Source organism: Triturus cristatus, chromosome 3_2, assembly GCF_964204655.1.
Source record: "Triturus cristatus chromosome 3_2, aTriCri1.1, whole genome shotgun sequence".
In the NCBI taxonomy this organism is placed as follows: domain Eukaryota; kingdom Metazoa; phylum Chordata; class Amphibia; order Caudata; family Salamandridae; genus Triturus; species Triturus cristatus.
The window spans coordinates 1,125,525,321-1,125,537,722 of record NC_140584.1 but is presented as its reverse complement, the minus strand read 5'-3'; positions in this window follow the sequence as shown (position 1 = coordinate 1,125,537,722).

The window sequence follows — 12,402 nt, the reverse complement described above, 5'->3', positions numbered from 1 at the left end:
CCCAGGATCCCCTGACCGACTAGCTATAGTGTCTCACATTAGGGTCCCACTCCCGAACCCCCCCACGAAGAAGATACAAAATGTTGATGATGACTGAAACAGACAACCCAGAACATAATAATACCATTTTGCACACTCACTTGTGCAAGTCCACCACACCAAAAACCACAGAGTCTATGTGTAAGTTCAAAAGGTTTATTTGAAACAAGTATCAAACTCTGTACTTTGTTAATATGAAATTTATTTTACTACAGCCATAGTCAATAAGCCAGCAAAAAGCCTAACATTAAAACAGGAAACATTTACAAGTGCATGACAACAAGAACAAGAGCCAAGATCTTTAGAATTCTGGAAGACCCCTCACCGTAGAACGTAGAAATACTGGTTACATAATCTTGCATCATAATATGTTCTGTAAATCTCTGGTTTGTAGAAGGGAATCATCCGCCTATTATATGAGAAAAATGCTGCGAGTTAGCCGTTAGATAGTATACTGGTGAATGGAAGCATTTTGCAGTCATGGCAAAAATTGTAACATGTATGTGATGGCTAAGCAATATGAACTAAACAAACTCAATTAGTGTGTTTTTTTCCGACCTCGTCACTTGTACGCAACAGTCAAGTGGCCTCAAAGGCATCTACTCTACTGCACATCTCACTAAGCTTGCAGGTATAATTAAATATGCTCCAAAAGAGTAGTAGTCGACATGATGAATCTAAAAGGGTTACACATGGCTCAGGCTAACTTTCAAAAGAGTAGAGTAGGACTAGATGACCCTAGGAAGTGGAACCATATCACCACTAGTGTCTGTCTACTGACTGTACATACTGTCTAGTGCTGATGTATGTTGTATTAACTTTTTTTTCAATGTTCCAAGTAAACAACACTTAAAATAGGGGGAGGTTTCCAGGCATCTAAAAATTTGTGATGTTTTTTTCTAGGCACACTACCATCCACCAGTGCCGTCGGGGCCAGCGATGCAGCCATTCCGGAGGGGGCAGGCGAACTGGCGGCACCTGCAGGCGAGACAGGGGGGGATGCAGCAGCAGTGGCCGGCGGTGGTAAGTTATATTCATTAATTCTTGACATTACTACTAGATGGAAGTGTGTTCACTATTTCACTGTACTGTGCGACTTATTATTATACAAAGGTTGAAGAAGACACCCTTTACTTAGCATTAGCAGCGTGAGTCGAGTAACCAATGGCCTCTTCGATTTGACTCCAAAATCAGCTGTGAAGGTTTTATGGAGAAGACAAACTCAGATCAGATGACCTTGATGGATGTGTTGAACAAAGAGGGAAAGAACTAAGGGTGGAAGGACGGGCGAGATAAATAATATGACTGACTGGCAGAGAAGGATATGTTGTTGGAAGCATGCATAGGTGGCTGATAGTAATCAGATCAGATGCATGGGTTGTTGAAGGATGGGTGGAAGGTGAAAGAATGCCTGCCTGGGTGGGCGACAAAGTATGGGTGGATAGTGCTTGATAGCAAAAATCAGCGTTGTTTGGTTCAAATTCAAACTCAAAGCCAAGGCAAGCAAGGAAGGATCGGAAGCATGGGTGGTTGTTGGTGAAAACAACTAAGTATGAGAGATATAAAAAAGAAGGATAAACGTTTACTTGAATGGATGTATTCCTGGATGTACTATAGACAGTATAGGATTGGAAAGTGTCACTGGAGATTCTTACTTTGAAGAAAATGTAAAAGAAACTGCGCGACAGTAGCAAATCTTAGGGGAATATAGGCAGAATACAGTACACTTGCTGTAGTTTGCAAGCACGTCATATATATTTATATATATATATATTATCAAGCGGAAGCCCCTTCCTCCCACTCTGGGGACCACTCACTACCTATTATTATTAATGTATTTTCGATTGGGGCAGCCAGCCTGCAAAGGGTGGCCTATCTGTTGTTTATGGTTATTGGTTACACAATCAATGAAAGCAAAGTACCCTCTGCAGTAGCGGTTGTTGGTGGGAGTGTTTACGGGCGGTGACATGGGGAGGGGACGGGTGGGTGGCACTGGTGAGTAAACTGTGTATTACGGGCAAATACAGGTAATCAACATAAAAATAAATAACTTTATTTTCAATGTGCGCGCTGCACCACCGAATGCGATGCAGTGCGTGGAACAATTTTTTTTAATGTATTGTTTAATTACCTGTGATTGTCCTTAATCCATAGTTTACTATCCCCACCCTGCACCTTCCCACGTCACCGACTCACCGCCCGGCAGCACTCCCACCACTGACCGCAACTGGCCTGATGTCGTATCGTATTAGCATCTATAATATGAATTTAAGCAATGATCATTGGATCAGATAAATAATCAGCCTTTTTATAGTACCCATGGCAGGGTGTAAGTGAAATTGTGCATGCCATTTGCCCCCATGTAACAGAGTATGGCCAGTGCCAACGGCCGCAAGGCGTCATACAAAAATATGACCTTCCCCACCTGCAGACAGTAGTGGTAAATAAAACTAACGTGAGTCTGCATCATGTGGCTCATATCTGTTTCTCTTGGGTGCAAGCTTAGCTGACAGAGCTGGCATGCCGGCTACAACAAGGTTATGTAATTAGGCTAAACTACAGATAAGAACAACACGACTGGTGTACCGGAGTACATAGTACGATTATATTTATAATGTCGGAAACTCCCACAAATGTTAGAGTCCAAGGAAGTAGGAGTAGAGATACTTACCACCAAATCTCAAATGTTATGAACTGTGCTTGATAGTGATACTGTGACACTATGGGTTGAATGATTTTAGTGTTTCTGTTTTGCTAAGAGTATTGCCTACAACATGTTCTTTTTCTTTCTCGATATAGATACTCCTTCCACACCCACTAAACCATCAAGGAAGGAGTTGGCCGCTAGGGCCCAGCGCAGGAAACTGGAGGCCATCTGTGAACATTATCGCCGGCTGGTGGCTCAGGCGGAGGAGGAGGAGGAGGCGGCTGCAGCTGCAGCCTCCTCCAATGCCCCAGGCCCCAGTCAGGCCCTGCTTCAACTTTCACGGCGCCGTGGTCCGGTAGCCGGCCGCCGGCGCGCATCTATTTCAAGCACTGCTGCCCCCCACCCTGCATGTAACTGCAGGGCATTTTGCCGCCAGCTGCTCCGCCGGATGGCCCGCTTAGAGGAGGATCTGGAGGAGCGGGTAAAGATCCTGGTGGATAAACACCTTAAGGCCCGCCGACGATAGAGGACCTCGTCATTTGCCCCTTTTTTAATTCCTTTTGTTGGTGGGTGGGTTTGTGGGCGGTGGGGATTCGTTCGAACATTGGGACTCTTGGACTTTCGTTTCGTTCGTTGTGGACATTGGTTGGGGTTAGGGAGGGGGGTGGGATAGGTCAGAGCGGGATAGTTTATTTTTCTTAGGGAAATTAATATATATACTACTTACTTATACGATGTTAATGTTTTGTGGTGGGTTACAGTTTTCCGAATTCAATCTAAGTTACATGGTTGTTTACTTTGTTTCCATGCTGCTGCATGCCCACAGCCAGTGTTTGATTTAAAAGATCTGCCGATTTTGTAACACACAAACCGATAGATGCAGTACCCCTCACTGAGTTATTTTAATTGTCATAATAGTACTTTCAGTCTCTCCTCCTGGTCCATACCTCCCACCAAACTTATCTTACCTGCAATTGATGATGAAGTTCGGCACACTGATGGCTGCATGGTTGGTTTCCCAAATTAACGGACAAGATGCCATTATTGTGGTGGTAGTAGTAGACACTGGCAATAGCATTTGAAAAAAGAAAGAGAAAGTCACTTGACTGAGAGACTGTGGGAGGAATAGTAGAACAGAACACAAAGTAAACTACAGCATGGGTGGGCTAGCAGAAGAAGATCCTTGCACAGCCTCAGTTGAAATTCAATTCGTGTTGCTTTCACCACATCTGCCCCAGCAAGCGTTTGATCAATTGGTGTACATTTAATGTAGTCATCACATCACACCTCAATATAAATCACACAGCCCGGGGAAAGAGGGTTAGGGATTGAAGAATGAATGTGAAGTGGGGTTTTGGGAAAGGTTTGAGAAAGAAAAACAGACAGTATGCATGGACACAACAAAAGTAAAACACAATCTTGTAAGACGACCATGATCCATTATCAAAGAAATCAAAGTATAAAGTGAGAAAAAGCAAATGCATGCATGCTGAGGAAGAGAACTTGATGGTAATGATAATAAGTTGTACTTACTATAACTACTATTACCCAATGAGCCAGTACAGTCAGGGAAGCAATTGAAATTTACCTTGCCTGTCTGCCGCCCTCAGAGCTCAGACCGAACCCAATTACATGCTGTACCCGCTTACTTTTATTTTTCAAGCAAGCACAGGAAATTGAAAAATAGTTGTAGGGATCAATTACCAAACAAACCACAAGACACAGTCGTAATGATTGAAGAGAAAAAAGCAATCAAATAAATTTAAAGACGAATGATGAATGATACTAAAGTTACTGTATTATCCTTTTCCAAATGTGGAGTTGCATCATTATCGTCATTCCTCTTGGTCCTCCCTTCCATGGACACTCCGACTCCGCACATCAATCTTGGGTACCACTGCCTGCCTGATGCGGATTGGTAAGGTAAGTGTCAGTCGTTTCTCCCACTATAGCACAGGTTAAAGGCCGGCCTGTAGGTGTAGATGGAAAAACAAACAGGGTGTTGAAAAATTACTGCATTTAAAACAATAAACTCAATTACAGTGGAGTGCAAGACGAGAAGACAACACTCTGGAGAGAACACTTTCAGACTGAGGCAGCTTGGATAGGATACATAAGTGTCTACTCTACAGCATTAAGGTACAACAACAACGGGACAGGACTCAGGAGCCAGCACAGCCACAGAACAGGAGAACCGCGGCACAGGCCAGGCACCCTACCCCTTACTTACATTTTGAGCGAGCCAGGGAAATGTCATATGCACTGCAGCAACCGAGCATTTTCCAAACGAAGTGACTAAATCAATGCGCCACTGTCCCTCATACCACTACACTCTACTCCAGTCCACACCACTACACGGACATCTAGCCTAGATCTGTGCAGTGGTTCTTGTTCAAACTGTTTACCTTTTAAGTCAGCCCATGAAACGCAGTTATTCCATCAATTTTCTCCGATCCAACTGACTGTGTGCAAAGATAGTATGCTCAGCAGCATCATGATGATGACCGTGTGGTACGTCTTCTCCAACACCAACTCAGTCTGTAATGACTGATTAAGGTTAGAATACATTCCATATTACTAAATTGCAACGGATATTGGCCAGCACCTGCAATGGTAGGAGTACAATGTGGTTAATATGAAACAACAAGGAAACATTAACTGTCACCACACCTGAGTCACTTTTACTTTGTCGATAAACTAGTATAGTTCTACTTCATGCACAATTATTCGTAGTCAGCCAGCATCCAATGCAATGCATGCCACCATCATTCACAATAATCACTCATTACCTGTGTTGGTGTTCTCTTTGGCTGTCTGATCTGATGCCTGCCTAGCCTTCTGCCAGTCAGTGATGAGTTTCTTTCGGCTTGGAAACAAAATTGAATATAGCTGGAGTCACGTTTCACTTCTTATGGAGGGACTGTTAGAGACAAAATGTATTGTACTATTCTCCATCTCCATCCAATGTCTGGCTTGCTTGAAATGTACTTAGGGAGAGTAAGGAAGATGGAGCAGGACCCTGGGAGTGGAGTGGACAGTTATGCACAGACGTGAAACTCCAATAGGGAAGTAAAAAGAGGAGACTGTTGAAGGATTTGTTGTGATTAGATTTTGAACCAGAAAAACAGATACACAGTCACAAACAAATAAAGGAAGGGAGAACAATTTGAAAGCCTAGTTGTCAGGGAAGAGGAGCTCGTCCTCAAACTCTGGTGGTTCAGACAGAACTACGTCTAACAACCCACTACTTATGTCATCGAAGTCGCTCTCCTCTTCCTGCTGTGATTCACGTATTTTGTACTCCGGTGGTATAAAGTGTTGATTCATTTTGATCATGGCCAACCTCTCAATGCTTTTGGGCGAGAGACTGGTCCTTTTGACAGTAACAATGGCACCAGCAGCACTGAAAACACGCTCTGAAGAGACACTTGCAACAGGGCAAGCCACATACTTTATCGCCAGCCTGCTGAGCACTGGCCATTGGCTTCTTTTCCCATACCAATACACCAATGGGCTTTGCTCCATGAAGACCTCTGTTGTGTCATCTAGATAGGCCTGAACCATCCGCTCAATGTTCAGGGGTGCTCCGATTTCCTGGGCCTCTTTTGCCTTTGCATCAGTCATGGACGTAAAATACCCTTTCCGTAGAAACCAATCACCTGCCGTTTTTTTAAATGTGCCTGATGATCCTGTTGGTGCTGTTGATGTTATTGCTGGCAGTGTTGTTGACTGCTAGGAGGCAAACGCACTGCTCTTGGCCTCTGAAGTAGTACTTGGATCTGGGTGCCCTGCAGTACTTTTTCTGCCCTGGGGGGGCGGGCCTCTAATGAAGATCCTTTTCGTTTTCAAACTCAGTGGCTTCCTCAGCTATCAAAGTTTTGTACTGGGCAACATTCACTTCTGAAAAAGGAATTACTTCATTACTGCGCAGCAATAATTTGTAACGTGGATCCAAAATTGAGGCAGTAATGTAATGTGGATGTGTTATTTTGAATCCTTGTATTGTGAGATAAGCGAGCGGATAAGGTGTCTGCCAAATAATATGTGTCTACTTTGTCATCCACACCTGCGTACATTTCTGACACCTCCTTCAGCTCTTGCTCTAGCATGTACAACAATGGGATAGCTTGGCCAATAGTACAGTCCTCCCTGCTCACTTCACGCGTGAAGACCTCAAAAGGAAGTAGCATCTCTGTCAGGCTTTTGACGAGGTCCCATTGGGCCATCTCAACTCTCATGCCTTTCACAGTAGAATCCCCTGACCTTTTCATGACATAAGCATTAAGTGGTATGTACTGCTCAAACATGTAATACGTTGAGTTCCAACGTGTTGGCACCTCCTGGATGAGTGCTTTGACTGGCATTTTATGCTCACGCTGAATGACCCTCAGCTCCTTCCGGGCTTAAGAATGGTTGAAATGTGTGCATATTCTTCTGCAGGTGGTCAGTAAGCTGCTGACTTTGCTTTCATTTTTCAGAAAGTCTTGAACAACAATGTTAATGCAGTGTGCCAAACATGGCACCCTGAAATAGCCACCATCTTTCATGGCCCTAACTACATTACTGCCTTTGTCCGTGGCAACAAAATCAATGGTAAGCCCTCTTGGTCGCAGCCACTCAAACACCTTGCTATTAAACTCATCCAAAATGTTTGCAGCAGTATGAGATTTCTCCATAGCAAACATGGCTACAGTTGCATGTTTGCGAGTGTCTTTAAAAATTCTTAGTGGTGTCAACAACACCGTCAGATATCTTATCTTTAACACCCGAAAAAGAGACCCGGTGTGCAGTGATGCACATGTAATCAGTGGCTTGGCAACTGGTCCACATTGTCTGTTGTCAGGTGTATACTCTGAACAGCACTCTGTTTTAAGGCTTTTCCAAGCAATTCCAGCACGTCGTGATGTAGTGCTGGAACAGCAACTCTTGCGAAATAGTAGCGTCTGGGAACTTTCAATTTTGGGAAGATGGTGGTCACAAACTCAAGAAAACCCACCCCTTCAACAAAAGAAAAAGGGAGAAGGTCCAGTGCTAACATTTTTGCCAGCTTTGCATTGTACAAACGTGCTATTGGGTGGTTGCGTTCGTACTGCCCCTCCGGCCTACTAAACATGCTAAGAATGGTAGGCTGCATGGTATTCCTTCCTGTGGTCAACGTCGCACTTTTTGGGCCAGCAGTACTCCTTGGTGTCTCAGGCTGACTCTTACTCTTGTGCCAATGAGATGTGGCTGAGGATGTGGGCGTTACCACTGCAGTGCTGGGGACAGGGCTACTTTGTGCACCACTACCAAAGAGAATGTCTCCTTCTTCTTCCTGTTCCACCGGGAGCGGACTTTCTACTCGTTTATGCCCAACAGCAATGGTTCCAGTTTTGAAGCGACTAAGGTGCTCCTCCCACTGGATTGCGTGGTGTTTTTTCAGATGGGTCATTTGGCCTCCGGTACCATAGTTTGTACCAAGCTTACCACGACTAACAGAGGTATGACAAACGGAGCATATAGCAATGTTCTCCTCCTTTCCGCTAACCGTAAAGAAGTCCCACACTGGGAAGCTTAACTTTTGTCTCCTGCTGGAGGTGCCACTCCCACTTCCAATGCCGGATGAACTGGAGGGTGTGTGTTGAATTTGACTCTGTGCAGGACCACTACCTACTTCTGCTGAGGTGGTGCTTCTGCTGGATGTAGGACGCTGCCGGCCCTTTGCTAATGTAAATATGGAAGCTGGAGGTCATGTTGGTGTTACCTGTGTTGGAGGTATGCGTGCTACATCCCTCTCAGCCATTTTGGATAGTGTAAACATGTTGGTTTCCATCTCCTCAGGCCCGGGAGTGATGTTTGTGATGACTGGCTCATCATCATCATCATCATCATCCTGCTCTTCTACATCAACATCCATAAGTGTAAGGCTTTCTAGAACCTTCCTTTTCCCATGCTTTCTCTTGTGATGTGTTTCCCTCTCAGACTCAGTTTGTGGCTTCCAAGTGGCATCTAGATCATCAGAAGGGGGGCTTGGTGAAGAACTTGATGTACTAACCCTCCTTTTCCTTGCTGGGGATTTGGAAGCCAATGGAACTTCAAAAGGAGTGGCTTCCTCTTCTTCCTCTGCATGAGGCTCAATTTCCTGAACTGCCCCTACTTCAGGAGGAACAACAGCTACTATTGCGGGCGGTGGCTGCGGCTGTTGACTACTTATCTGCTGTGTTGATGATGTTCCCTCCTGCGTTGATTGTGTACTACTTTGAGATAGCGATAAGTTTAGTTCAGGCTCAGCATCACTGCTTTCCACCATAAGGCTGGCTACCTCTTCCACACTCATCTGCTTGGGCCTGGGTTGGTGGGTTGGGCCCACTGATGTGGAGGTGCTGCCCCCAGCTTGGCCCCCCGACACCGCTGCTGCAGGCATCATTTTTGGTGTACCAAAAAAGGTTTTGGGAGGCACACCAGACTTAAGTAACACTTCCTTCTTCTTCTGTTCCTTCTTCTCCATGGCAACTTTCTTGGTAACGGAGGACCTGCTACCTGCTTTCTTTGGGGGCATCTTCAACAGATGTCAAAACAGCACTCAGTTGCACAAGTTGCAGAGATGCCTGGTCAGGTCACTCACACGTCACGTTGTGTACAGCAGTAGGACGTCGGTCTGGCACCACAACAGTGGATGATGATGACACACCTCCTCTGTCTTTTGTGCACCTAAAAGCAAGAAAGCCAGAAGAACATCAGTCAAAAGATCCATAATATAATATATAACTTATTAGTGTCTGGTGGGTGGTCATCACAATTATTAAATTTTATGAAGTCAGTGAACAACAACAGTATCGCCAGCCATTAAGAGACTGACAAGGCCAGGGATCCTGTTGTATTTGTACTGTATACACTCAGGAAGAAGAATAGCAAGGAACAAAAACATAAATGTAGTCTAGCCTGTTTGCCCTAAATAAACATGTGTGAATCTTATGGGATGGATGCAGCATCAGGGAGCAACAACACAACGAACATATACACATAAAAACTAAAGGCATTTATTTACATCACCCAAAAAGTGAAATCTAACCCCGTAATAAAGTATAGGCCACATTTTACAATTCAATCCAAAGCCATACATGATGTTGAAATTTAACGCACAACACAAAAACAGTTGTTTAAATTCCATGCACCTGTGATGATTGATGAGTAGTACCCCTGGGCCTACTGTACGACTAGGTCACAAGCATGGAGGCATATGCAAAAAGCACAATGCCTGCCTTACTAAAATGGCCGCCACACACATGCAAAGGCCATCCACTACAAATAATCAAAAAGTGATTACAAAGGACAGGAACAGGAAGTTGTAGTGTCTGCGGAACTTACTTCCTCTCATAAAAATATTTTCAAAAAAATAAAAGCTTCTCTGTGCTCCAAACCTACAGCTCAATGACAACATGAGGAGTTTTTTTAGCAGAAATGCACAAAAAAGCGTTTTCGAGAAGGATCTATGTTGCTCGCGAGATATTGTTTGCCAGATTACAAAAGCTGCGTGTTCGGGATTGCGAACTGTACAAAAAGGCTTTATCGCGTGCGCGAATACGCATATTGCGAGCGCGAAAATGACGAAAACTGTAAGTCCGCGTTGTCGCGCTGTGCAGAGTTACCAAAAGTACGCGAGCTGAATCCCTAGGCTTACATACTGGCTAAAAAGCCCAATTTATTTAACACACACCCAAAAAATGCTATTCCACCCCAAAAAACACCTTTTGCAATAAAATCCAAAGCCATCCATGGTGTAAAAGAAAATCAACAGACAACACAAACTGTAAATTTAAATAACGCACCAAAGATTTGAAGCTGACTACCTCTGGGCCTACTGGCAGACTAGGCCACAAGCTTGGAACACTCAATGTAAGCCTATGGCAAAAGCACAATGCCTGCCTTAACAAAATGGCCGCCACACACATGGCCAGGAGGACACAACAATAGCAAGCATAATCCAAGGGGAGCAAAGAAAAGAAATACAGGCCTTTATGGAAAAAGAAGCACGCACTACTAAACTACCACCACAAAATTGCCACAAGCCACATGGGCACTCACAGTCACAACAGGCCATGGAAAACAATGAACTGAAGCAGGCCTATAATATATGACCGGACAAAGGAGGCCTGCTAAACAACACAGCTTTAATACACAAATGAAAATCAACAGGGCTACGAAAGGATTGGAAAGAAGTTACACATCAATCACACACATCCCAACAGAGAAATACACCACAGCCACATTTAGCATTTCAAATAATCCTATGCCATCCATGCCCTACATGATGTTGAAAATTCTATAGACACCACGAAACATGAACCCAAGGGTACCCTACTGGCTGAAATTGCAGAGAAAAACAACGAGGCCCCTATTGAAAGCACAGGCCACCCGCCACAACAATAATTTAAAAAAACAATGAAAAACCCAGAAAAATGTAGGTAATACAAGCCCCAATGAAACAAACACACCAATTCTCCAACTTACTTGTAGTAAATTAAATCTCAAATCAAAAAGTCCTCAAATAAATCCAATCCAATGGTATGAGCAGACAGACACAAAAAGTGATCCTTCCAGCTCCAAATCCAAATGAAAGTGAACAGCACATGCACAAAGCACTGGGAGGAGCCTGCTGGACAGGAACAGGAAGTTGTAGACTCAGGGGCACTTCCTTCCTCTTGAAAAAAAGAGTTAAAAAAATTAAAGGACTCCTCCTTACACAAAAGACTACAGCAAAATCACAATCTGAGGAGTTTTTCTGAGCTAAATGATCATTTTAGAGAAGGTTTTATGAAGATCGCGAGATATTCTTCGCCAGATTGTAGTTTTTGCATGTTCGGGATCGCGATCTTACCAAGACAGCCGTTGGAAGTCAGCTCGCACTCCCGAATGACGTGTTCGCGTTCACACACTCTCGTGGGCTTGGGCAGCCATAGTACAAATCTCGTGGCGCTCGCGAATGGACAGAAAAGCAAGTTGGCGATCGCAGAATCATGGTAAGACGTTACCGCGCGCACGAGAATGAATATTGAGCGCGCGAGGAAGCAAAACTACTATGCTACGCGCTAGATTGCGTAGCAATCTGCAACTTCGCGCTCTATGCGAATCGCAAAGTTGCCTAAACTTCGCAAGCTCCGCGAACGGAGCGTAGTTCAACGCCCAGGATTAATTATAACATGGAACGTTAATGGCCTAACACATTATATCAAACGTAAAAAAGTACTTTCCTATCTACAATCCAATCTACAATCCAAACGGGTAAATGTGGCATTGCTCCGAGAAACACATCTTGATGTACTGGAATCTGGCAAAATATGAGGAGAATGGGTAGGAAACGTCTTTCATTGTACAAAGTGGAAGGCATTCGGACACAGGTCCTATTCGTAAATGTGGTATGGCCATTCTCATTCGTAAATCCCTGCCTTGCATGATTTCAAAAACATGGGAAGACCCAGATGGATGGTATGTGTTTGTCAAGCTTTGTATAGGAGACACCTATTTTTGTACAGGATCTATCTATGCCCCAACAGGAGTGAAAAATGTATTCCTTCTTCATTTGAACCGATTACTGCCTGAGATAAATGCATCACAGTATATTTTGGGTGGTGACTGGAACTTAACGAGAGACCCAGTTTTAGACAGAACGGGCCCGTTTGATTAAAATAATGCACCAGATAGAGCCCTTATGATTGACATCATCTCAGATAATGGTC